This window comes from Myotis davidii, unplaced genomic scaffold, assembly GCF_000327345.1.
Source record: "Myotis davidii unplaced genomic scaffold, ASM32734v1 scaffold330, whole genome shotgun sequence".
NCBI classification, from domain to species: domain Eukaryota; kingdom Metazoa; phylum Chordata; class Mammalia; order Chiroptera; family Vespertilionidae; genus Myotis; species Myotis davidii.
In genome coordinates this window covers 1,929,291-1,957,192 of record NW_006283770.1, presented here as the reverse complement: position 1 = coordinate 1,957,192, position 27,902 = coordinate 1,929,291, and positions in this window count along the sequence as shown.

Sequence of the window (27,902 nt, the reverse complement as noted above, 5' to 3'; positions counted from 1 at the left end):
ACCAGGGGGCAGATACTCAATGCAGAAGCTGCCCCCTGGTGGTCAGTGCGCTCCCACAGCTAACCTCCCACAGTCCCACCCCCCTATCCCCCGACCCCTGGTGAGACAGCCCCAAAAGGCCCAATTACTTGCCAGGCCGAGGGGCCCCACCCATCACGAATTCATACACCAGGTCTCTAGTATAATATATAAATGATATATATATAATTATATAAGGCAAAAATATCCCTCAAAATAAAGGTGAAATAAAGACTCTGATAGATGGAAGGTGAGAAAATTTGTCTCAAATTTACACTATAAAAAATGTCAAAGGAAATCTTTCAGCAGAAGCAGAAGGAAATACTACCAGATAGAAACTGAAATCTATAAAAAGTAAGATATAGTGACCAAAATGATAAACATGTTACTAAATAAAAGAACTATTTATAACTATGATATGATCCCAAGAAGCATCCCAGCAAGTTTTGTGTTTTTGTTTTGTTTTGTTTTGTTTTGTTTTGTTTTGTTTTAGGAATTGACATGTCAATCCTAAAATCTATATGAGAATGTAAAGAACCAAGACAATTTTGAAAAATAACAAAGTTGGCTATAATATAACATTTATAGAAGAAAACATATGGAAAAATCTTACTACCCAGGGGCAGGCAAAAATTTCCCAAGAAATAAAATGAATTACCCAGAAAAAAAAAAGATAAAGTAGATTTCGTTTCTTTTCTTTTTTAATCCTCACCTGAGGACATGTTCATTGATTTTTAGAGAGAGAGAGAGAGAGAGAGAGAGAGAAACATCAATGTGAGATGAGAGAGAAACATCCATTGTACACACCCTAACCTGACTGGGGATGGAACCCACAACCACGGTATATTCCCTGACTAGAAATCAAATCCCTGATCTGTCAGTGTATGGGATGATGCTCCAACCAACTAAGCCACACAGGGCAGGGCCAAACTAGATTTCTTTAAAATTAAATGCCTCTGTCCCTTAAAAGACACCTTTCAGAACATAAACAATCAACCCCACACTGGAGAAAATATTTGCAATGCATATATATAAACAAGAGACGTAAACCAAACACACAGAGAACTCTTACTACTCCATATTAAGAAAACAAATAATCCAATAAAAAATGGACAAAAGATTTGAAAAGGCCTTTTATATGGCTTGATATACCAATGGCCATTAATCCTGTAAAAAGATGCTCAATATCATTAGTCATCAGGGAAATTCAAATTAAAACTATAATAAGATAACTCTGCATACCCACTAGGATGACCGAAAATAAAATATATCAAGTCCTGGGGAGAATTTGGAGCAGTTGCATTTGGTGAGAATATTAGATAATAAAAAAACTACTTTAGAAAACAGTTTAGCAATTTTGTACAGGGTTAAACCTATAATTACCATTTAACCCCGCTATTACACTATTTACCCAAGAAAAATAAAATAAAAATACCTCCACATCAAGACTTTTACACAAATATTCATTACAACTTTATTCATAATAGCTAAAAACTGGAAACACTAACGCCCGTGACTAAGTGAATGGATAAATACATTGTGGTATGTCTATACAATAGTTTATTCCTCACCCATTAAAAAATACCAATACATGCAACAACTTGAATTAATCTAAAAAAAAAAAGGCAGAAATAAGCCAGCTACAAAAAGTGTATCCTGTTTGATTTCATTTATAAGAAATTCTAGAATAGGTAAATCTCATCTGCAGTGATTGAAGGGTGAAGCGTGTTTTCTGAAGCCAGAGATGGTGGGGATTAACTGCAAAGGGTTTGAGGAAAGTTTTGAAAGTAATGGAAATGTTCTCTACCATGACTATGGTGGGGTTCTGGTTATAGGGGTGTATATTTGTAAAAGCCCACAAATTGTAAACTTAAAATAGATGCATTTTACTGAACATAAAAAAAATCAATAGGTATTAGTGTTAAGTAAAATATTGCTTAATCTTTTGTGGAACCCCAGTATATAAACATATAAAAGCAGAGATTCAATATCTGATAAGGGATAAAAGGCTTACAGACCTACCTACTGGAATTTCCCCTTAAACAGTGAACGCTAAGAAACCTTAAAGGATCATGAGGATCCATTGACTACAAAATGAAAACACACCCTCCACAGTATCCACTTAAGGAATGGCTATAAAGAAATTTAACTGTATATTTGTTTTATCATTTCTATATTTCTTTTCATTTTTAATAATTAATAGCCTATATTATCTAATCATAATGCACTTAACAGAAGAATAAGTTTAAAAAAGACAATGTCAGAAAGATTACTTTCTGAAAGTATATGGAGTGATGCTAAAGATCAAGGTATCTGCCTGCAATGTTTTCTCAACAAGTGAAATCTGAGCTATGACAGTCTTGGCATCCAAGGCAAGCGAGGCAAGGGTACTTACAGAGAAGGATATACTTGTGATGGAAAGTCTTTCATTTAAGGGTGAGTGAAACCTGGAACATTTTCCTGGCTTCTTCTTTCACAATTGAATTGTACCAATGTCTGGCCTTCACATTCAATAAAAAATGGAGTTCTGTGTCTTTCCATTTATTTTCGATTGAGCAAGAGACAAGTTCAAATAAACTTGACATAGGCCAAAGCAAGGAGAGTCGTGCCAAGATTTTCAAAAGATGCAGAAGTTCACTAATGTCAATACTATTTGGCTTTTATCTATTTGTTGCCAGAACTAAAAATTCCATTGATGAGTAAACTCTTTGTACCAACTGTTGGAATGAATTAATATTTTTTTCTTTCCATCAAAATTCCTCAGTTAGAAGCACTTAGTTGCAAGGAAAAGTTATTTATTTTTTTAAAATATATATTTTATTGACTTTTTACAGAGAGGAAGGGAGAGGGATAGACAGTCAGAAACACTGATGAGAGAGAAAGATCGATCAGCTGCCTCCTGCATACCTCCTACTGGGGATGTGCCCGCAACCAAGGTACATGCCCTTGACCGGAATCGAACCTGGGACCCTTCAGTCCGCAGGCCGACACTCTATCCACTGAGCCAAACCGGTTATGGCCAAAAAATTATATTTAAAATAAACATCAACCATGATGGAAATATAGCAAATATACAAATAATATGTGACTCAAAAATTTAAACATATATTTCCTTTCAAGCTGAAAGTATTTTCTAAGTGAAATGTATTGTGCATTAAATCTACCAATTATTTCCAAATTATTTGTTGAATTTTATAAATTGTTAATGTGCTTTTGATGGGCACAACTTTCACTAGCTAAGTCATGTCCTTGTCTGAGCCATAATTCATTGTGGTGAACCACATCGACGCTTTCAGCAACTTCTCCAATTATTTGATAATTATGCTATGAATAATAGTCTTCATAAATAGGGAATTTTAGTAAACCCACTAAATAAGTAAACCCACTTATCTCATAGTTGCTCTCTGAACCTTAGTCCACCACTCTCTACAGCAGGAGTCTAAGTTGAAAGAAAGGAGATGAAGGAAAAGAAGGGCTCATTGAGGGAGAGGCCCCATTAGTAGGTGGGTTGGTAACAGTATAAACACTGCCTGGCCTGCCCTGTAAGGACAAGCAGGTGAACTCTGGTGACATATCCTTGTGTTCTAGGCCATCTCCTGTAAGATGGCCCCAGCAGTGTCAGAGCACCTGCCCCTCACCCAGCCAGCCTCAGGGGATATTGAACTAAAGAGCAGAAGCATGGAAAGGAGATGATGTTTTGAACTCCATCACCTTCTACTCCTATGTCCAGTGCGAATCAGGATCAGGAAACCTAACCTTCAAGACGGTTTCGGCTGACTAAGGACCACTCATTGCCTTCCCTCTGCTTATCTTGAGCTCATTCCTCATTCCTAATCTGTACCTGTATTCCAGTCTGACCAGGTCAGTCTGCCTACCAGTGCTATTTCCTTCCCCTGAGTGTTTACTGTACTCTCTGTCCTTAGTACTTGTCTGACCCTCATTGTATGTACAAGCCCCTGAAGCCTTCATTTGTTATAATCTTAAAACTTGCACCAGTTATATTTCTATTTTCCTCATTAATTTATAAATTAAATATAATCTTGGACACAGGTTCATTTTAAATTTGTATGAGAGTCTTGATTTTACCTTTCTAAAAACATCCTTTAACATGACATTATTAAAGCCAATCTACATCAGTGCTGTCTCTCACCATGAAAGTTTCTCTTCTTTCCCTGCTTGGACCTCCCACTTGGGTGAGAAACACACAGGGGGGCAGAATCTGAGGGCATAGTGGCCTCTTCAATACTTGCCCATCTTCTTCCTCTATTTCTCCCCCTTATCCAGCAAAACTCCTCTGGCTTCTGAAGAAGTGGAGTAGGCAAGGGAGACTGTAGGGTCAGGAGAAGCCTTACTATCTGACGTAGTTACATCTGCATTGAGGCCCTCAGAGTTGTTCAACTGGAAGCTTGTTTTATATCTAGGCATTTGGGGGTCCTCAGAGATCCCCTGACTGCAGCTTCTTTGATGTAGGTGACATCTTCTCTTCTGTCCTCAAGTGGGGACCCTCCTATGGGGCCTCCTATCTCTTCAAGTGTTCCTGTTGGGTGGCGTGCCTTTGGAGAATCCACTCCTGCCTTCTTTTGGGGGTTTACCTCTGCACACATCCATTTCCCGCAAAGCTCTAGAAATTCAGGTCTACCTCTGTCTCTGCTGCCGCAGACCACTTCAGGCGGGAGTTACATGCCAGGATTTGCATCATAAAAATACCAGAGGACACAAGCCAGGTTCTCTAAATGATTCTCTTAAAGAGCACTTCAGCTGGCTTCAGGATTAGGAAGGCCTATCCCTCACTCCTTCACAACAGGATGCAGGAATCACTCAGTATACTTACAAGTCTCTCCCAAAATAGTCACATTCTGGCTGCTCTAAAGAACTCTTAGTTTTCTAGGAGTATATTATGTAGTCTAGACTTAATATGGGAAATAAACTAATCCTGAGAGGGATTATTATTTTTTTTACCACCCTATTGACTATCCTATATTGACGGTCAAGAACTTCAGTGGAGGTATTTAACAAATAACATCTATTCTTCTCATTTATGAGAACTCAGCTAAAACTCCAAGTCAAGACCATTTTAGCATCCTTTCATGTATGCATAAACACACACTGTTGTTTTTAAAATAATGGATATTCTACATATGGTTCTGCAACCTGTTCTTTTCACTTAACATGCTTTGCATGTCTTTCCATATTTCATATTCTCTTGGTCAATAAATTTAGATATAACATAGTACTGTAATGATTTGTGGATATCAACATACATATACCTCTCTAACCCATATATTAAAAAGTCATTAGAAAATTCGGCAGACTTCAGGAGGGCTTTTCATTTTTCATAGTGTAATAAATGTCATCGGTGTGATTAAAAGTTCAGCTATTAGCTGTGAATGTCATAATTATCATATGAGTGACAGGAGAAAAAGTTGTAAAAGGTTGCATTAAGACAACTGAGCATCTAGGACATAGTGAGCCACCCTGTGCAGAAAATGTGAACTAAGAAGCAAAGCTGTGATTTCAAAAAATAATACCTAGATTGTGCATGTTCTAAATTGCAATAAAATGGAATGTAGAAATAGTGGTTACACTCTCAAGTCACGATGCCAAATGTTTTGTGTATATTATGCCAATTAATCCTTCCACCAGTCAGTCGTATTCTTGGATCTCATCTTCTCTTGTTTGCTTCCTCATTGCATGGCTCCAGCCAAACCAACATGTTCAGGTCTTTGCATATTGCTAATTCCTCTACCTGGCATGCTCTTCCTAGAGAGATGCAAGGCTCCTACCTTTACTTCATTCATGTATTTGGCCATTGTCACCTTTATAAGGCTCTGTATACAATAGCACTTCTGCCTCATAGCACTCACTGGTTCTTTACTTAATCTTTTCCAGGCAATTTATGACTATCAGGGGGAAATAAAATGATAAATTTTTTGTTAAAAACTGATCAGTTCCTGGTGGTCCTGCGTGGCCTCTACTGGGAAGTCCCACTTTCTAGGGCAGCGGTTCTCAACCTGTGGGTCACGACCCCTTTGGCGGTTGAACGACCCTTTCACAGGGGTCGCCTAAAATCATCCTGCATATCAGATATTTCCATTACGCTTCATAACAGTAGCAACATTACAGTTATGAAGTAGCAATGGAAATAATTTTATGGTTGGGTCACAACATGAGGAACTGTATTTAAAGGGCCAGAAGGTTGAGAACCACTGTTCTAGGGTGTTCCAATTGACCTCCGAGAGGCTGGGGTCTACATCCAGGAGAGTAATAGTAGCCTAAGATTTATTTTTTTAAATTCTTTGAGGGCATGCACACACATTAGAATTGGGTTCAGGGACCTAATTTAGGCTGGGTAATCAATGGACGCCAAGTCATCAATTACAAAATCTATAAAAGTTGGTTAAAGCACAGAAGACCCAGTGTAAAGCAATTTAAATGTTAGACATTAATGATCTCATATATTAAGAGCTCTGGAGATAGAGAAATTCTAGGGCTGATGAAATGGCTCTGCAATACCATCAAGACCCAGGGTTCCTCTAACTTATTGCTCTGCCATCCACAATAAGACTCTGCATGTTTGATTTCTTCCCTCAGAATTACTGCCAAGCCTCTGGGGCTCACATCCTTGTAAGTTTTGCCTCAAATACCTTTTATTGTTGTACAACTTTGTTGGCTGAAATATGTAAAAATCAGGTTTGGTTAGCAAGGAAAAATGGTGGGAATGACTGCTGGATAATAAGACCTGCTATAACCAATGTGTGGGATTGTATCCTTATCACCAAGTTGTTTTCAATGCCTAAGGATCTAGAGCATCTAATCTTTGTGGACAAAGGATAAGGACTATGAAAATGAGATCATTTTTCATGTAGGTAAGATGATTAAGGCCATAGAGATACATTTAAAACAGAAGCATAATTCCTCTTTCAAAATGGTACAGAATGTATGAAACTGAAACTCTAGTAAAATATATAATTTTTTCTTCTGAATCTATATGGCAATAATTGTAATTAATTGGGTTAATTTATTGAAAGCCACTGAAAAATGAATGTGGTGTCAGAAAGAGATGAATTTATTGGATTAATACTTTCAGTCTTGACTAATTTTTATTATATTAAATAGAGGACTATCCTGAGTAATAAAAGGATGCTACAATCAGGTTAGAGCACTAACATAAGGTTTTAAATAAGGTCCTATCTACTCTGGCCTGGTAGCTCAGTTGTTTACAGCATTGCCCCGATATGCCAAGGTTATAGGTATATCCCCAGTCAGGGCATATACAAGAATAAACCAATGCATACATACATAAGTGGAACAACAAATCAGTATTTTTCTGTCTCTCTCTCTCTCTCTCAAAATTAACAAATTTAAAAAAATTTAAATGAGGTCCTATCTATAATTAACTTGGAAGTGTATAATTTTTGTCTCTTGTTCAAACCTAGCCATTTCCTCTCAAGACTGAGATGTTGTTTCCACAACAGCCCCCAAAAGTAATTTTATAATTTACATACTTGTACACTATCCAGAAAAACTCACTTTTTCAGTAGAAATTATCCCCTCATTTTCAGGATTTAATAGGGCATATTAAAAAAGAATGTAGATTCATAGAAACTTTAAGGACTCTTCTTCTGAAGCTTGCATAGAGAAGTTAGACTTGGTTAAATAAAGGGACTTTTAATTATCTTCAAAGACACAAAACAGTCACTCGGCTCCACAGCAGGGAGGGATGCCTTCCCCACCCCCACCCCCCAAAAAAATGTCTATATAACATTTCAACTCTTGAGAAACTTTCAAAAATACAGAGTGTGACATTAGGAAAATGTGAGCCCTGCTCTACATTAAAACAGTTCATATGCCAAAAACTTGCACACAAAAAAGATAACAGCTTAATTTAAATTTATACCCATGTTTCAATATAGTTGCTCTATTATGGTCCCAAATATTCCAACAAATATTATGCAATTGGTATAGAAAGCAATATGGCCTTTATGCAAACTGTTTATTGATGATGGCAAATAAGAAAAAAAGCAAGACTAATTTTAAGAACTATGAAAAGTGTCATTGTTTTATACTGATATCGATTTCTGTCACATATTTAGAGTATATCCATTAGAGTCCAGTTACAAAAAGAGAAACAAGTCTAGGCATCTTAAAAAATCAATTATAATACAGGGGGCTGATTACACGGATGCTGGAAGACTTAAAACAAAAAGATAAAGAGAACTATAGAAAACAGCGATTACTGCCTTGGATCAGGAGAGAAAAGAACAGATTTGGAGTTATCAGAATCTAGCATTTCAAAGGAGGATCCTCACACATCTGGGGCTCAGACTTCTGAGGAGGGGACACTGCCCAGGCTGTCACCACCTCAGGAGCTCAGGGGAGAAGCTTGTGGGATAGAGAGTCTTTTATTTAAATCTAACCCCTTCAGTTTTCTCCCCCACCCTTTCTCTTCCTTTCTTTCTTGTCATATTCATTATATCCCATAAAATATCTTGGAAAGATTAATTCCAATATGAATCTTTTTTAAAAAATTGATTTTAGGGAGAGAGAGAGAGAAAGAGAGAGAGAGGAGGGAGAAACATTGATCAGACTCGACAGCCACCCTGATCAAACCTGACATGCACCCTGACACTCCAACCAACTGAGCCACACTGGCCAGAGTCCCAATCTGAAATATTTAGGATATTATATCAATTTTAAAAATCAAGTTCATTTATTTCATTAAAACTTCTCTCTTTGAGAACATCCAGCATGAAATCAATCAAACTGAGGTTCTGATCTTTCCATTCGCAACCCACGCTTTCCCTTCACAAACACACAAATCTGCTCCACTATGTTCCCCTCTTGGAAATGGATAATTCCATTCCTTCCATTGCTCAGGCCAAGAATAATTCCTATTCACTTGTGAATTGGAATTATTCTTGACTCCTCTTTTTCTCTTATACTCTGCATCAACTCCATTTGGAAATCCTAGAGCCACTATCTTCACATCTATCTTCAAAATATATCCCAAGTCAAGACACTCCTTATCATTTTCATCGCTACATCCAAACCACCATCACTGTGTTTGGGATTACTCTACTCTAGTAGTAAGGTTGTTTATCTGGCTTCCTCCTTGCCTGCATGATGCAGAGTGAGCCCCTGAAGATGTGGGGCAGATGACACCTCTCCTCAGGTCAAAACCTATCCCTCTGTCACTCAGTGTAAAGGTCAGACTACAATGCCCACAGCCCTGCTGATCCTGTTCACGCTCCTCCTCACTCCTTCTACTCCACCACAGAGAATATTTGTTATTTCTCAGACCCATGCTCCCACCTCACCTCCAGTGCTGCTCATTTGCTTCCTTTAGCTATAAGAATCATCCTCTCCTAAATATCTGGGTTCCTTACTCTTCTGCCTTCTTTAGTGTTTGCTCAGATGTCACCTCCTCATGGAGCCCTCACCTGATCACACTATTAATATTGTAGTTTGTTTTTGTTTTTTTAAGAACTCATATATGTTATGAATAATAACCATTTTCTGCATGTAGGTATATTAGTCTTTATCTGTGTTCCCCTCTCCTTATGATATCTATTGATCTGTACAGAAAATTTTTAATCTTTTTTTAATCAAATCTGTCAATGTTTGTTGGTTTTTTTTCCTTTTTTTTCTTTATTGATTAAGGTATTACATATGTGTCCTTATCCCCCCATTGCCCGCTCTTATTTCACTTAGCATAATGCTCTCCAGTTCCATCCATGCTGTTGCAAATGGTAAGAACTGAACTTCTTATACTTACAATCACATTCTTCCACCCCCGCCCTCTGAGGACTTATCATTGATAAATATACTATATATTCTATTTTTAATTATATTTATTTTCTGACTTTACTCACTAAAATGTTGGCTTTGTTACAGCAGGGAATTTTGAATGATTTTTTTTTCGTCAGTGCTATTAAAAGTACCTACTGGTACAGTGTCTGGAAAATCTACAATTGTTAAATGTATTAATCAGTGAACAAATAAATAGGTAGAAATAAGCATTTCTATAGTTCTGTTTTCATTTCAAACAATTCAAGGATATGCTATTGTCCAGTCTTTTAATTTCACCTTTTTTGCCCAACCTCCAAAAACTCCATTTTTTATTTATAAAATCATTGCTAGTTTAGATGTATCTCTGTGTTTCCTTTTTTTGTATGTATATTTTATCACATGTATTTATGTCTGTATGTACGGTTGACCCAAATAATGCATGGGTTAGGGGCATCTACCACCACTCCACAGTTGAAAGTCCATGTGTAACTTTGACTTCCCCAAAATTTAACTACAGTCACCCCTAGGTATCCATACACAGGGTATTTGTTCCAAGATACCAAAATTAGCAGGTACTCAGTCCTTTATATAAAATGGCCTAGAACAATGCATATAGTGAGTGGGCCCTTGGTATATGGAAGAAATTCAACTATAGATCTGAGAATGAAATCTAGGGATATGAAGGTCCAACTGTATATTTATTGAAAAAAATCTGCATATAAGTTGACCCATGCAGTTCAAACACATGTTGTTCAAGGGGCAACTGTATTTTACTCAATAGTCATTCTTGTTTTTCTTCTGTTTTTTTTTTAGTCCTCACCCAAGGATATGTGTATTGATTTTAGAGAGAACGAAAGGGAGAGAGAGGAAGAGGGAGAGGGGGAGAAGAAAGAGAGGAATCGATGTGGGAGAGAAACATCTATCAGATGCCTCCCATAATACTCACCCCAACCAGGAATGGAACCCACAACCTAGGTATGTGCCTTGACTGGGAATTTTACCCATTGCCTTTCAGTGCACAGGACAAGGCTCCAACCAACTGAATCACGCACACCGGGGTTCAACAGTTATTCTTTTATCTCAAACCTTCTTTTTGAGGTCAGTTTCCTTCTTTTTAAAGTATATCTCATTTAGATGTTGTCTATTATGTAAAGTGAGTAATAATCTTTCCTCAAAGAGTTTCTGTGTGTTTTATGAAATTCTTACTAGCAAAAAGCAAGCACTCAATAAATATTAGTTTCCCTCTCTCTGAAAACCAAACAATAGAGATAATATGTGTATTATAGAAGGGAAAGCGAAATATATATAATAATAGATGTGCCTTTTCAAAATATAACATTATGTTCTGGTTTATAAGTGCATTTTATTTCTAAAATTTCATTCAAACAGGATTGCTTGGTTTTATTCTTTAATGGTTCATGTGTATTTAACAAATTATTTCTAATTAATCCTATGTACTTTGAGCCAAATAATTAAAATAGCTGAAAGGAGCTCTAGCTACACAAAACTGAAAGATTTCATTTTGAGAAACTCAAAATTATAGCAGAAAAGAGAAGCTGTTGGGTTTCCTTATAGAAGTCAGCTAAAATTAAAGGATGCTATGGAAATTGCCCCATAATAGAATTTCATTTTTTAATACATAACAGTTCATAGAACATTTTATTATATTAGTCATATGCTTTGTAAAGAAGCTGGAAAGTAAAAAAAGTGCTGTTAATTAAATAATAGAATGTATAATTTTGGAATTATACCTTGTCAGAAAATATACCACACAGTTGTAAGTACTTTGCACATTATGGCACAGACAGGTTCCATAGATGTCACCATTCTGAAAGTGCAGATTTTCCATTAAATTATTCCTAGTATAGCTAATGCTGTATTCAGAAAGAGTCATGATGGATGTAGTAATCAAGTTGAGTTCATTCTTCCACCATGATTTTAAATGTTCTGTAAAATAATTGATACCAAATTCCTCATTTTAGTTTTATTGCCTTGAGTGTTACATTTTTTATTTGACTCTAACACAATACTTAATCTTCAATATTCAATGTCAAAAAATGCAAACATGAAGAATGGAACACTTAAGCCAGACTCATCAAGAAAAAAAAAGAAAGAGCCCATGTAAAATCAGAAATGAAAGAGGAGAGATTACAACTGACACCACAGAAATACAGAGGATCATTAAAGAATACTGTGAACAATTATATGCCAACGAATAAGACAATATAGAAAATATGGATAAATTTCTAGAAACAAACAACCTTCCAAAACTAAACCAGAAAGAAATGAAAAATCTAAAGAGACCAATTAAAAACTCCCAACAAACAAAAGTCCAGGACCACTTGGCTACAGAGGTGAATTCTACCAAACAGTTAAAGAACTAATATGCATCCTTCTCAAACTGTTCCCAAAAATTGCAAAGAAAGAAACACCTCCAAACTCATTCTATAAAGCCAGCATTATTCTGATACCAAAAACCAGACAAAGACACTACAATAAAAGGGGATTGGTGGGAATTACAAGCCAATATCTCTGATGGACATAGATGCAAAAATTCTCAACAGAATACTAGAGCATGTTGAATTAGAGCAGTTGAGGGAGAATCTGCTCTGACAAATCATTTTATTATTTTTTAATTACAGAGAATTATATAAATAAAGTTCTGAAAAATATCCTGCAGAGTGACAATCTTTAACTGCAACCCACACCTGTCTAAACCTATCTGATAGGCATAAACTGCAACCCCCACGTGAGTGGCCATCTGTCTCATGCAAAGAAATACAGATATTAGCCAGAAGACAAAAGCCATTCCCGAAAGGAGGGATCTGACTCCTCCCAGATTTAATAATGTGTAAACTTCCCAAGCTGTGATTGTACCAGTGCTGGGTTGTGGTGATTGCTTATAAAGGTGGAGTGTGTTCTTGGAGGATGTTTTCATAGACTGTGATTCCGTGACTGGTTGCTTCTTAAACTAGTGCCATGCATCATTTTTATGAACCAGTGGGGTTAAAAATAGTGTTGCACCCTCTACTTGCCAAAAATAAACCAGACTTGTTATTTGTATTGGTGAAAAGTAAATCTACTGAATTCTAAATCCAATGTATAGGACTAGAAATAACTCAAAGTGCATGTCTGCTCAAATAGGCAGTTAAAATTGATACAAAAACAAAGACAACTCTTTCAAACAATGCATTAACTCTAGCAATTCTGAATAACCACACATTCATGCACATATGCAGGCTTCTAATACTAATTTCCCCAAGATAAGAAGACAAAATTCTCAAACATACTTATATTATAAGCAACTGAGTTCTGTGTATCAATATCCCATTCAAGGTCTGCAGAAACTTAGATTTTTGATGAGGGAGTCAGAATGTTACCCAATGCAAATTGATTTTATTTTACAGGGGGAAAAAAAACTTTTATAAATTGACTTAGCATATCCATAGATAAGACAACAGCAGTTGGATTACAGATGCCCTGACAAGGAACAAATGGAATTTTTAGGGAAGGAATGTTTCCTTAAACTTATTCTAAAATGTGTTTCTCTATTTTAAATTATACTGTCATAAACTGCAAGCATTTCTGGGTAAAAACATTGCAACTGTAAGCAAATAGCCACTTTATGTAATCTATGTTGATAAGTAATCTTTACATATCTCAACAGAAAAAAATCGGTGTTTTGTTGTTATTGTTTAATAATTGACATAAAGTTAATGGAAAAGTCTAAGCCCTCCAACCAAAGGAAATTTGGAGAGACAAATGAACTTTTCTTTTAAAAAAAATCAAAAAGTAAAACTTTTTTTCAGTCATATCTGATTCATAGGAATATTTCATCTTTCATTTTTCAAAAATATAAATTATTGTCTGTATCTTTGTGTGGAAGAGCTGAATATTGCAACCAACACAGTCTTTATTTAATAGCGAATACCCCTTTGTCCATTTGATGTACGAGGAAAGGGTTGAATTTCTCTGGTCAATATAAATCTTGGCTTTTATTACCAGACACAAGAGTTGTATCAAAAACCCAAATACAGGGGTTTGGCATTAGGATGCTCCCTTTACAACTAACAAGGGGGAAAGTTGCATTAGGATAATGACTTTTCAGAGTACTGAGAAGAAAAGGGATTCATTTATTCAGCCATTCTCTATCAAAAGTTCTTTCATAGATGTTAAAGACTCTCTCAGCATTAACCAACGACTTTAAGAACTGGCTTAATTAAAGGGAATGAATCTAGGCCTAAACTCACAGGTGATTAATTCATTGAGGGTCTACTTTTGACAAAATATCAAAGTAGGCATTGTGTTTTCTTTTTAGTAGAAAGGCAGCTTAATATCATAGAAATAATATTGGTATTATGGACTGATTTGTGTGTCTCCAAAATTCATGGGTTAATTCCCCAACCCACAATGTGATAGCATGTGGAAATAGAGCATTTGGGAGATAATTTGGTCAGGAGTATAGAACCCTCATAATGGATTTAGTGCTATTATAAGAAGAGATGAAGATTATATATATATCTTCTCTCTATGAGGACACAGCAAAAAGATGGCCAACTCTAAGCCAGGACAGGGTCCTTACCAGGAACTAAATTAATTGATGCCTTGATATTGAGTTTCCTAATTCCAGAACTGTGAGAAATAAATAAGTTATACAGTTTAGGGTATTTTGTTATAACAACCTGAGTACACTAATATAGTATTGGGCCCAAAAATATTTTTTTCAAATTGCAAAAAGGCTTCTTAATAGCTTCATGAATAAGCAAGCTAATTCATCGCTCTGAAACTTAATTTCTTCATTGTTAAAATGAAATGAGTATTTTTCAATGATTAAATGAGAGTATATATCAAACTACTTAGCAAAATATTTGTTGCCTATTAGATGATCAGCAAATTTTAGTTTTCCTCCCTTGCTTGACATTTTCGTATATGTGCTGCCAAAGCGAGCACCCTTGCTTGACATTTTCAACCTCTCTCATTATACCTCCATTCAGAAGACTCCTTTTCTACCTTTATTCATTTTGTCTTTATTCAAGAGACAATACAATCAATTGCTGATGGCATAACAATTTTTAGTAAAATTACTAGTATATGTTTATATGTTCTAGATAACATATTTGCTTTTTAATAGCAGCCTCTGAAACAATGGCTAAAACACAAAAAAATGGTGGACATTTTAAAAATGGGTCAGTGTTCAAATATTTGGAGGGTAGTTGGACCTTTGACCATCTCATAGGTTTTACAATGTGGATAGAGGTTTTATTGCAAGTACATGGAGAAAAGCCATTGGGAGCAAAACATAGAAATGAAGCAGTCATTTGGATCATTCATGATTTGATCATTGATTTTTTTCTCCCTGCCTAATGGTAATGAAAGCTCAATAAGATGAAGGACCTCATCAGTATTATTCACTGCTCTATTACCCAGTGCCTTGAGTTTTGTCCAGAATCACAGCTGCAATCACTTAAGATTTTATTACCAAAGTTGGATATAAAAATGAACAAACTTAGGAAAAAATATATAAATCCTATCCTAAACATGACCCCAAATTCTTCCCTCACAAAATACAGACAGACACTTCTGTGTTCTATAGGACCCTACATGAACTAATCATGACAATTTCTCTGACTCATGTTGCATTGCTCTCATTCACTGTATTCCAGCTACCAGTCTTCTAATTGTCCTTCAAGCACACCAGACACATTCACTTTTAGGGCCTCTACACTTACTTCTCTTACATCTTAGAAGTCCATAAGTGCTATGGAAACAAAATCAGGGCAAGGCAATCAGAAGTAGAGGATTACAATTTTGATCATTAGAAAGGTGACATGTATGCAAAGATTTGATAGAGATGAGAAAATAGTCATTCCCGTGTCTGAAGGACTAACATTCCAGGTGGGGGAATCAGCCAGCAGAAAGCCTGAGCCTGGAGTATAAATACTAAAGGAAATAAAATAGAAATAAGGGGCAATGGGAAGTCTGGGAGACATGGGGATTCATAACAGATTTCCAACTGAGGATTAATGTGATATAATTCACTACTTTAAGAAATTAACCTGGGCATTGTGATCAGAATTTATGAATGTTTCTCAACTGGCACTACTGATATTCTTGGGAGAATAATTCCTTGTTGGGGGTTGTCCTGTGCATTTTAGACTGTTTAGCAGCATCCCTGGCCTCTACTTACTAGATATCAGTAGCAAACACCCGCTACTGTCCCACCTGAAGGTATCTCCAAATACTCTCAAATGTCCGAAGGTAGGGCAAAATCATTCCTAGTTGAGAATCACCACTGTAGGAGAAAAGAGTGGAGGCTCAAATGTCCCCCTACAAAGGATGACTCCCTTGTCTGCCCAATCTAAAGCAGCATCCACCAGCCCCAGCCCCCTCCATCACAGCACCCTGCTTTGTTTTCTTCACAGCACATATCAGACTCTGAGAAATTATCCTAGCTTTTCATTGATCTACTTTGTTTATTGTTTTTCTCTCCCTGCCTAATGGTAATATAAGCTCCATAAGATTAAGGACCTCATCTGCATTATTCACTGCTCTATTACCCAGTGCCTTGAGTTTTGCCGAGAATCACAGCTGAAACCACTTAAGATTTTACATTATTTTTCTACTGCCTGAGCAAGCCATGTACACACACTCTTCTACAAATATAGAATGCTATGATTCCATGATGAAGATAGAAAGAGATGGGGACTGCATTCTGATGGCTCATAAAAGAGTATCAAACAAAATTGGAGCAAACTTTACTACTTGGGGTGGGGAATGGGGAAGGAGATAAATATCTGTCAGCATGATGATCAGTTTGGCCCATATTTTTACCCTCCAGTTATTTTTAAAAAATAAAATTTATATTCCATGGAGAGTTTCTTTGAGTACCTGAATAATATTCTATTGCTGAGTAATATTTTATGTTCTATTCTACATTCAGATGTTTGTAATCTTTGTGTTCACCTTACCTTTTATACATCAAGGCTAAACTTAGAGATCTCCGGGTTCAGAACAGTAAGGCTGGAGGCAGGATGCCGGCCCTGCAAAAATCCATATAAAAGGAACACTCAGCTCTTTACTGTCCAGTGAAGGGCCTCAGTAAATCAGGTCACCCCAGGCAAGACTCTTGAACAGTATATTATAGACTCTCTATCTTCAAGCCTCACAATAGCACTATGGTGACTCCAGAGGGAATACCAGTAACAAGCTAGAAATGAGAATCTTGGGTTTTACTGTCAATCTCTTTTCACAAGAATCATAAGAGGTTGAGAAATTAAAGGATTCACTCATTAATTCATTCACCTTAAAAATGTCCACTGAGAACCTCCTTGTTCCAGGTATTAAGTGAAGCACTGAACAAAACTGAAGGTCTTGTGTAGTTAGTCCAGTCAGGGAATTATGAGTTAATTATATAATTAAACATTCTGAGGAGTGCTATAAGGGGAAAGTAGGATGCAATGAAGTTTATTAGGTAGGCTAAATCTAATTTCAGAAAAATCAGGAAAGACCTCCCTGAGTAAATAACATTTGAAGTGAAATCTATAAGTTGGACAGGAGCTAAAAGGTCAGGATGGGGGTTCCAGAAAGAGAGGTAGTCATATGTCATAGCAGTCCCATTCTAGAGAAATAAGGGAACTTCATCTGTTCTCTATAAATAAAAAATATTTTAGTGTTTGTCATGTGATTTTAATCAGTTCACTTACTGATTTTTTTCAAATGAAGAATCTGGACAAAGCTTTAAGCAGGATTCGCTTTACCTTTATTAAAAGCCTATTAAGTGCTAACAGGATCCCTGGAATAAGGAGATAGAAACTCAGTAGACATTTGTAAGATAAGGGAATTAATAAATGAATCCTTTCATCTCCTGGTCTCTTGTGGTTAATGCGAAAAGAAGTTGGTAGTAAAATCTAAGATTCTTATTCTTACTCTATTACTAGTACTTGAGACCTCTCTGGAATGAACATGGTTATATTGTGAGCTTGAAGTCAAGCAGAGAGTCTACAATACAGGGGTGCTTTTCCTCAAGGGTCCCACCTCACTTGACCTGATGTTTGAGATATTGCCTATAAACAGAGGGTATCTTTTATATGAATTTCTGCACTACCAACATCCTTCCTCCTTTTCTAAACCCAGATACGATATCCATAGGTTTAACCTTGACTTGTGAAAGATAAGGTGAACACAACAATTGCAAACAATCTCAATACAGAATGAAATGTGAAATGTTACGGAGCAATTGAGTAAAGAATTGTGTTTTTGGAGATTAACTTTGCAAGATATTAAAAACATAAATTTGAATGAGGGAAAGACTGGGGTGGTGGGGACAGGGAAAAAAGGGTCTACTGGAATAAACCACAGAGAGATAAGGATAACTGAACTTTGAAAGTGGACCCAAATGTAGAGGAAGGGATAAATTCTACTAAAACCGAAGAACTAGAGTCAATATAACAGAACAACTGATTGGCTAAGATGAAGGAAGATTGCAGATGTTTATTTTAATTACATCAATTTGCTCCTTATGTGGTTAAAAAATTAGAACAGGTTTTTAAAGCCTGCTTCTCACCATTCCTCACCATCTCCTAAAACCTCCCCTTCACAGAAGTAGAAGGATTATTGAGGGGAAGTTGCCTGGTTGTTCTCTTGAATCAAATTAATTTTCTTCATCCCCCACATGCCAATCGTTACACAGCCTGTTCTAAATTTTGATCTGGTGCATTATTGATGAGCTCTTAAAAAGATTAGAACAAAGATCTCCCACTCTCTTTCTGGAAGAAAAAAAAAACTTTCTGCAAAAAGAACTGGCAATTTTGACTAACATCAACCATCTAACAAAATATGCTAACCATAATCGTGACAATTTTTTTTTTCAAAATCTAATATTAATTTATTGGATGAGTGTCTTTGAGGACCTACTGTGTAAAGCATTATCCCAAAAACCTGATTTATTTGACATTTGATTAGATTTATAGTAGCATTCCATGACTGGCATGTTGTGAAAAAGGAACAATTTGCCCTTAGCTAATCTTAGTTCTAAAGATGTTTCACTAGCACCTAAAACTGAGCAAGTCTAAATTCCTTTCAGTAAAGAATCTCACAGTCCAGCACATCTCTCTGTTGGTGCTCAAGGGACTTTCATTTCTCAATATTACTTTTTATTTTTAGTTATTTCTTGGTAAAGTAGAGTGTGGTGTGGTTGTTTTTGTTTGTTTGTTGTTTGTTTTTGTTAAACCTCACCCAAGGATAATTTTCCATTGATTTTTAGGGGGAGTGGAAGAGAGAGGGAAAGACAGAGAGAAACATCCATGTGAGAGAAACAAATTGACTGGTTGTCTCCTGCATGAGCCCTGACCAGGACCCAGGCCAGGAGGAGCTGCAACTAAGGTACATGCCCTTGACTAGAATCAAACCTAGGACCCTTTGGTCCACAGGACCATGCTATATCCACGGAGCCAAACCAGCTAGAGAGAATGTGTTCTTTTCATTAAACTCTTTATGCCTGAATTTGAACACTTGGATTTAGAATTGAAGTTCTGTATTGCCAACGTAACAAACTGAACAAGTTAACTGATTTGGAAGTGTACAAGATGTAATCCAGATTGTTTTCATGTACCATATCTGCTAACAGACAGGCATGACCAGTCAAACTTCAGGGGGAACAATGTTTATGTTTGTAGAAATAATCTTAACTGAGTTTAAAAAAGTAAACATTAATTCCTTTCAAAATTATTTTTCTTGTGAGGGAGTGGTGGGGAATAAAGGGGCCAAATATATGGTGACAAAAGTTGGTTTGACTGTGAGTGGTGGGCACACAATGCAATATATAGATCATGTGTCATAGAAATGTACACTTGAAACTCATATCATCCTATTAACCAATGTTATCCCAATAAATTTAATTAAAATACATTTAAAACATTATTTTTCTAGATGTAGTGAAGGTTTTTTAATTATGGTATTTTAAACACATTGATGACAGTTTAAAGTTTAAGGCTTATAGTAGAACATTTTTAATAAAAAGGGAAGACGGAGAAGGAGAAAGAGGAGGAGAAGAAGGAGGAGGAGGAGGAGAAGAGGAATAAGAGTACTAGTACATTCACTATCCCAGTACTCAGAAGGAGTTACTGTTTTGGGTTCTTTCAAATCTATTTTTAATGATAGGTTTTTTTCTCCAAACTAAAATATAATCATATTATACACACTGCCTTGAAAACTGCTTATTTTCCTAATAAAACACTCATGTCAGGCAGTACTCTACAACATACCTTTTAGTGTTTAAGTATTATTTAGAAATTATATATAATTGTATACACTGTGATTTCTGCAATCAATCCCCAAGACTTTGGCACATTGTTTCTAAAATATACGTTATAATAAATATATTTGTCCTTATGCACTTGCAATTCATTTGAATGTTTTCTTAATAGTTAGAAAACATTGTCCATATCTTAGGAGCCTTTAACCTGTTTCCAACTGTTGCTACCTTCATCTTTATGGTTGAATGTATTTTGCATTACTGGGGAAGTCATTCAGCCCAAGTCCATAGCAGGCTGGGATTCCAGGGAATTAACACTTCCAGAAGCAACTCTCTACTAGTGGCTCAGGGCTGGTGTAGAAGTACCCCAACTCCTCCCTTCATCCTTTCTTGGTTATTTCATAAATGACTTGCATTTGAATTTTTCTTTCTTTTTAAACTGAGAATGCTTCTATGTATATCTATCTAAACATGAAAATAAAGTCCAAAAAATGAGACTGTTAATTAAAAAGAAAGTATACTCTGCCCAATCTGTGTGACTCATTGGTGGAGCATTGACCAATGTGGTTTATCACAGTGCGATTCCTGGTCAGGGCATATGCCCCGGTTGTGGGCTTGATCCCCAGTAGGGGGTGTGCAGGAGGCAGCTAATTAAGATTTTTTATATTCATTACTAAGATGCCCTCTTACATTAGTCTCACACAATCTAGCCAAAAGGAGAATATATCATTTTTTAAATGCCAATTTTGATAGGTAACATAGAAACTTAAGTTTATTTTATTATTAACTAGAAGCCCAGTGAACGAAATTTGTGCAGGGGGAGGAGGGTGGTGGTGGTGGTGGTGGTGGTTCCTCAGCCTGGCCTGCACCCTCTCCAATCCGGGATCCCTCGGAGGATGTCCAACTGCCTCTCGCAATCCAGGACTGCTGGCTCCTAACCGCTCTCCTGCCTGCCTGATTGCCCCTGATCCCTCTGCCTGCCTGCCTGATCACCCCTAACCACCTCTACTGCCTGCTTGATCACTCCTAACTGCTCCCCTACTAGCTTGATCGCCCCTAAATACTCCCCTGCTGGACTGATTTTCCCTAACCGCCTCTGCCTCGCCTCGCACCCCAGACCCAGGATTCCCTCCTCTGGCTGGTCACAGGCACCCTGGACCTGGAGCAGCTTTGCCCAGCCGGCTGTAGCTGCAAGGGACCATGGGTGGGCAGCTTCACCTGGGCCGCAGCTACTGGTGCCCAGGACTATTGGGCGGGCTGCTTGTCCCTCTCCCAGACTGCAGGTGCAGCCACTGGTGCCCGGGACTGCGGAGCAGGTGGCTTGTCCCTCTTTTGGGCTGCAGGCGCAGGTGCAGCTGCTGGCACCCAGGACCACAGGGCATGCGGCTTGTCCCTCTCCCGGGCTGGACCCAGGCACAGCCACCAGCGCCTGGGACCGCGGGATGGGCGGCTAGCCCCTCGGCGCAGGCACAGCCGCTGGTTCCCAGGACCGCAGGGTGGGCGGCTTGTCCCTCTCTCAGGCCTCAGCCTGGCTGGTGCTCATTCCTCTCTTGTGAACTCATTTGTGCCTGGCTGGTCCCCATTCCTCTCTCTCCAGTGTTGAGTGTCTAAGCCTCTAAGCCGTATGGTATGACAGCATGAGAGCTGAGAGCATGAGACCATTTGCATATTAGCTCTTTATTATATAGGAAAAGATTGTTTATCTTTTCATAGATCTTAAAAATATTAACTCTTTTCTTAAGATACATTTTAAAATGAGCTAGTTTTGATTTTTTGCAATCACATAGCATCAACCTTGCAACCAGCTAAAGAATTAATCTTCATGTGGGCTGTGTCTTGCACATTGTAGGAAATACACGTGTTTACAGACAAATCTTAATTAATAAATGGATTTCTTGGGGGGAGGGGACTGCTACAGTAGTTCAGTTCTACTGTTAGAGTTTTAGAAAACACACCTGCTAAATACTGAATTCTCTGTTTGAAAAAAAACCGTGTGTTCTCATTACTTGGACACAGGGATGCATTCATTGTCTAACTCTGAATTACATAATCTCTCTGCATTTCTACTGCCTCATCAAAGGATCACTATTATCAGGTCATGTTTCAAATACCAATAGACATTCCTAGGAATAAATTAGCTTTTTATTCTCTCTAACAATTCAGCCATTCTGACTAATTTTGTGATCCCTAACCCTGATTAAGACAATTTCAGACATTATGGCTTTGTAAAAGCATTTCTACTGATGTATCACATTATCACCTCTGGGAACTTTAAAAGGTTTCTGACACACATATGTCACTGTATGCAACACAGTCTGAGTTGTGTGAATATCCTCATTTATGGAGCTGGCCTGCCTTTGACTTGGTATTTCTGCATCAATGACTCTGATTGGCCAGGCCTACTGTTCCATTTACTGTATTAGTGCTAATCCTCTTTCCTCTTTTAACTGTCACAATAATTTCTAAATCTTGGCCAACTGCCTCTCCACTTGGGGCCAACACTCTTCACCATAAAACATGCAACCGATTAAGCTTCAACAATTGGCAGCACAGATAAATCAAAGGACTTGCAGATTTATCTGCTCATCCAGGACCTCGCCTCACAGCTCCCTGAACTCTTCTCCATCAGGGGCTGCTTGTTGTACACAGGCTTAGTTGATCTTATCATTGGCAGTGCCTTAAGGCTCAAAAGGAAGCACACCTTTCAGAGCTGTGCGGGAATACACAACCATCCTCCTACCACCCATGATGTTCAACCTCAATGGAAGCCCAGCAGGTCAGAAGGGGAAGCTTCTGCCCCATTTGGCACCTGTGGGACTAACCAGTAACATAAATAAAGCTAATGATGATATACTCTCACAACTGCTAAATACTCATGACTACCCAGAGATTGCGCTAAGTGTTTTCCAAGTGTCATCTCAATTAATTCTCACAATCATATGAGGTACATACTATTATTACTTCCAATGTATAAGTGAATGAACTTAGGCATAGTAAATCAGGACCTCACTCAAAGCCATGTAGCCAAAGAGCTGGGTTCCACAGTTGTACTCAGGCAGTCTGAATATAGAGTCTGTGCTCTTCAATATTATGCTAAATATATAATAATTAAAATTAAAAGGAAAACAACAAATTGGGAGCCACTATTTTCAATATATGTAACATAGAATTATCATTTTTAGAATATAAAGAGATAGAAAGGCTAGGAAGAGGAAATTTATGACAGAATTATAAAAGCTAACAAGCATGTAAAATGTCTACTTAAATACATAAGGAGACTTTAATATATATTTATATATAAAGTTTTACCAATCACATTAGCATTTTTTAAAATAAACCAGTAATGTATAATGTTGGCGAGAGTGTAAGGCTAATTTCCACATTCATAATCCGTGATAATGAAAAGCGTTTCTCATTTTTGTAAAAGACGTGGCTTTAAAAATTGCCTATTCTTTTGCTCCAGCAATTTTACAACTAAGATATATATGTCAAGGAAGTAATTGTGGATGTGTAATTGAACTTTATCTACATGGATAATCATGGCAACATTGCTTACAATAGTGAAAAATTAAAAACAACCTAAGTATCAAAAATTAAATGTCATTACAATAAAAAACATCCAGATAATAGAATCCTATCCATCATTCATATTATTATATGGTGGAAGAAAAGTAATGACATAGAAATGTTTAAAATAAAGGTTAAGTAAAAAAAAAAAACTTGCAAAATGTGTGTACAGTGTAAACTTGTATTTCAGATGCATGTGGAAGGGTATGTACCAATATGTACTGATAGCTGTAGAAAACTGTGGATGATTTATTTTCTTATTTGTGTCTTTCCCATTACCTAAACATTCTGCAATAGCATTTATTATTTTTACACCTAGATAATTCTATTAAAATCAAGTATAAAACAAGCCTCTTTTGCCCCAATTCTAAAATGGACCAATTATATGTTTCTCACAGGAGAGGCAATATAGCATGGCTACTGTAGAGGGAGAGTGGAGCAAGTTATTTATGTCTCAGTTATCTGGAGGAAGTCATCCAGCTCTTGCTTTGGGGTAGGACAACCCTCCATCTGGGACAGCTAATTAGTGATGATGGCTGCAATCTGCAACTTTGCTGTTTTGCTTAAGTGAGAATCGGCTCTTTTCTTGGTAGAGTGCCAGCTTGCTTTAGAAACTATACCCTTCAAGTTTATCTCTGAAAAAAAACAAACCTCAAGGCTTTGAATTTAAACTGAAGTCTCATTTATTAATCAAGTTATCAAATAAACAGCTAGTGTAAACTCCCCAAAGGAGGAAGGGAGGGAAGGAAAGGAAGAAGGAGGGAAGAAGGGAGGGAGGGAGGAAGGGTATAGAAAAATCATTTTAGTTTAATTCTCAAATCACAAAATGTAAGTATGGGGATAAATTTTCAAGGATTTTTAATTCAGATTCTTCATCAAACAGATGACAAAACTTAAATCACAGCAAGAGGAGAAAACACTGGTGTATGGCAAGATACAGATTCAGGTAACGGAAGCAAATGCAGAGGGGCCATTTAGAAAAACTTGTTTCAACTCTGGGTTTATTTTGCAGTCTTTATATTCACTGCTAGGAGTCCTGGAAGATTCCCAATAGTATAATATCATTGTCCTAATGGCCAAAGCCATCTTTAAATGTTTTATTTTCATCTATGAAGTTCCTGTCTAAAAAGGCAAGACCCCAGACAAGCCCTGCTCCATCTTGAAATTTGCCTTTTGATGAAACTCATACACACAGCTCCGTGAAACTCAACACCGATTGGCCAGATTTCTTGCAACTGAAAACCTCAGATTTGAAAAATAAAATCAACGTGGAAGATGAAATGCAACTCAAAAGAAAATGGAGGTTGAAATGCCTTTTTGTCATGTGCTAAAGACTAGAATCAAAAGAAGGATAAACCCACCCACAGAACCCTGCGTACACCTCCAGACTTCCAGGCAGCCTAGTACATGAAGGGAAGCAGCAGAAAGGACTTAGAACTTGACGTCTGTTGGATCTACTTGGAAATCCTCCTCAAGCAGGTGGCACTCCTGAGCCCCAGCTTCCCTTATGTATAACAATGAGGACAGCAATTCTTATGTTATGAGATAGTTATAAAAATTAAATATGTGAATGCATGTATCTAACACATCCTAGGCACTAAATAATATGTCCTTCCTTCCTTCCAGTCTCCACCTATTGGTTCAGATTCCACCTGAGTCCCATTATGCCCCACACTGAGAACATATCCTCTTCTCCAGTTCAATCATCTCATTTCAAACATTGTTCACCCTTCATGTTCTGCAGCCTGCCTACCATCCCATGGTACACTGCACTCTGTAGCCTGTAAATACATTATAATTTTTCAATCCCCATCCTAAAGTGTGACAACAAACACTAGCCTAAATACTTAAGTATGATTGTTCCTAGAAAGGAAAGATTAAGATTTATTTCTAATGATTTTGATCAGTGCAGCCTCAGATCAATGGTGGTGGTGGTGTGTGTGTCCACTGAGTCATATTGATTCATTCAGACAAAAACCTCTAAGACTTTTTAATGCATGAAATAGTTAATGTTTATTGAGCGCTCTTGATGTACCAGACACTGTTCTTAGTCTCCTACATGAAATACTAATATAATTATCAAAGTGGTCCAGAGTGGCCATTATCATTATTCTCCCCATTTTATGGATGAGAAGACTAACAAAGAGAGATGCTGTTTCAATTTACTAAAAGAGCTAGACTCTGAGCCTGTGCAATCTGATACCAGAATCACTATGCCTTCTCAGTGATAATAGGTAATTAAAATGTCACATAAAGATTCCTCATGTTCCCTTAGGAAAGAGAATTAAAGTCCTGCTCCTGATATGATATATGTGCAGGCCAATCCATAAACCCTCATATAATGAAACAGAACCCCCAAGGTTCACACAAAACATAGTCAAAAATAGGAAACATGTTATTTAATGACTGAAGCCAGGCATACCTAGAAGTGTGGGGGGACTCAGAACAAGGTGGCTGTGTCTCCTCCATCAAAGGCAGCAAGACTAGACCTTGAGCCCTTCAAGCGCAGGTTCCTTGGAATGAGCCAATAAACAAAGGAGGAAGAATCTGAACAGGCAGGTTCTCCAAGGTTCCAAAACTCAAATTCAGCCTCAGCAGCCCACTCTCTTTGGTTTTATCACATAATAAGCTGCTCCATAATATTTTATTTGAAGAAGTGTTTTTTTGTGTTTTGAAAAATTTGAAAACCATTTGTAGAAACAGTATTTAGTTAGGGTCTCAGGCCCCAGTGACTTCATATGATTACTTTGTGACCTGTGCTCAGGCCCAGCACTTTCTCTGACCATTAACCTCAATTCAGACTTGCAGGATTATTATGAGGAACAAATATGACATTTAAGAGAAGCAGTTTTAACTTACTATTAAGTATAACAATGTTTGGCATATTAGAAACTCTAGAGAGCTGTGCCAATATGAGTGATTTTCATGACTCATCAACAAGAACACTTATGACCCTTGGTTACTCATGAGAGACAGTAATGTTTTAAAAGAATGAGAAGTTGAGTCAGAATCAGTTGGAATCAAACACTAACTGACTACTGGGTGTGATGACTGGGAAAGTTACTTCAGCTTCCTAAGCCTTTGTCCCATACCTGCAAACAGGAACTAACAGCAGGGTGGTTATGAAGACTTACTTCAATGAAATTATTACTCCATTTGCTTTCATGCTTTGCACAGGGCACAAGACAGTCTATAACGGGAAGCACTGATGATCTGTTAATATTCTTGTCAATTCTTATCTCTCAAGTTTACTACATGCCTTGTGAGGGGGGCTCAAGGGGAAAAAAGACTTTAGGCACACTCTTTTCTACAGGAATGAATCCTGAGCACCCCCTTCTGATCTCCCTTTGCCAACAGGCATAAATATTCTGTAATTGCTTTGAAGTGTACTGGTAACAACATGGCCAACTGTTCACTGTGATGACTCAGGAGTTGCTCTGAAATAGAACGGGTGTGAGCAACGGGAGGCTGTAAAGCTCTCAAGTCTGAGTCATTGCGATGGCCACGGCCTTCCAGCTCCGATGATCACAAGTGCCTTGACAACTCCACCACTCGGCCGAGGACACCTGGATACTCCTTACTCAGTGAGACAATGCAACTCACCCAGTACCTGCTACACACTCTCCTGCCTCCTGATAGTCTAGTCAGCCCATGCCAGGATTAGATCAAATGCCGCCTCTTTCCAGATGACCCTTGTCAGTACAAATGACTCTCTTAATCCCCACCCAAGACACTGCAAGCCCATCCATTTATTTTATGCACACCTGTGATTTTAAGGTGTCCATTTTGACTTGGTCTCAAGAAAACTGTTTTAGGTAATAAGTTTGTTGACAGCAAACATGTTATTTTACTCATTCTATATACCCCCATCAAAGTGTAATGTACACAGTGAATGTTTACTGGTAATATACAATAAAGTTAAATTAAAGCATAAAATACATATGACTCTTCAATCCAGGACTTATGATGATATATGACCTCACATGACATGTAAAGATTTAGAATGTTCATAATAAATTTAATCATGTTTTATTTTTAAAATTCAGTATTTTAAGTAAAAGCTGAATCTTAAACTGATAAGATCCTTGAATTTTTACTGTGTACTATAAAAGAAAAATGATCAGAAATAGTTTAATTGAGGCATTGTATTTACTTTCTCCTTTAAAAATGAGCTGACATTTAAAAAAAAAAAAGCTGACAAAGCTACAGGTTTCTAAATCAGTAATTGGCAGGGAGGGTAGTCAAGGAGTTCTGGCTTCTGTATGTTATTAGTGTT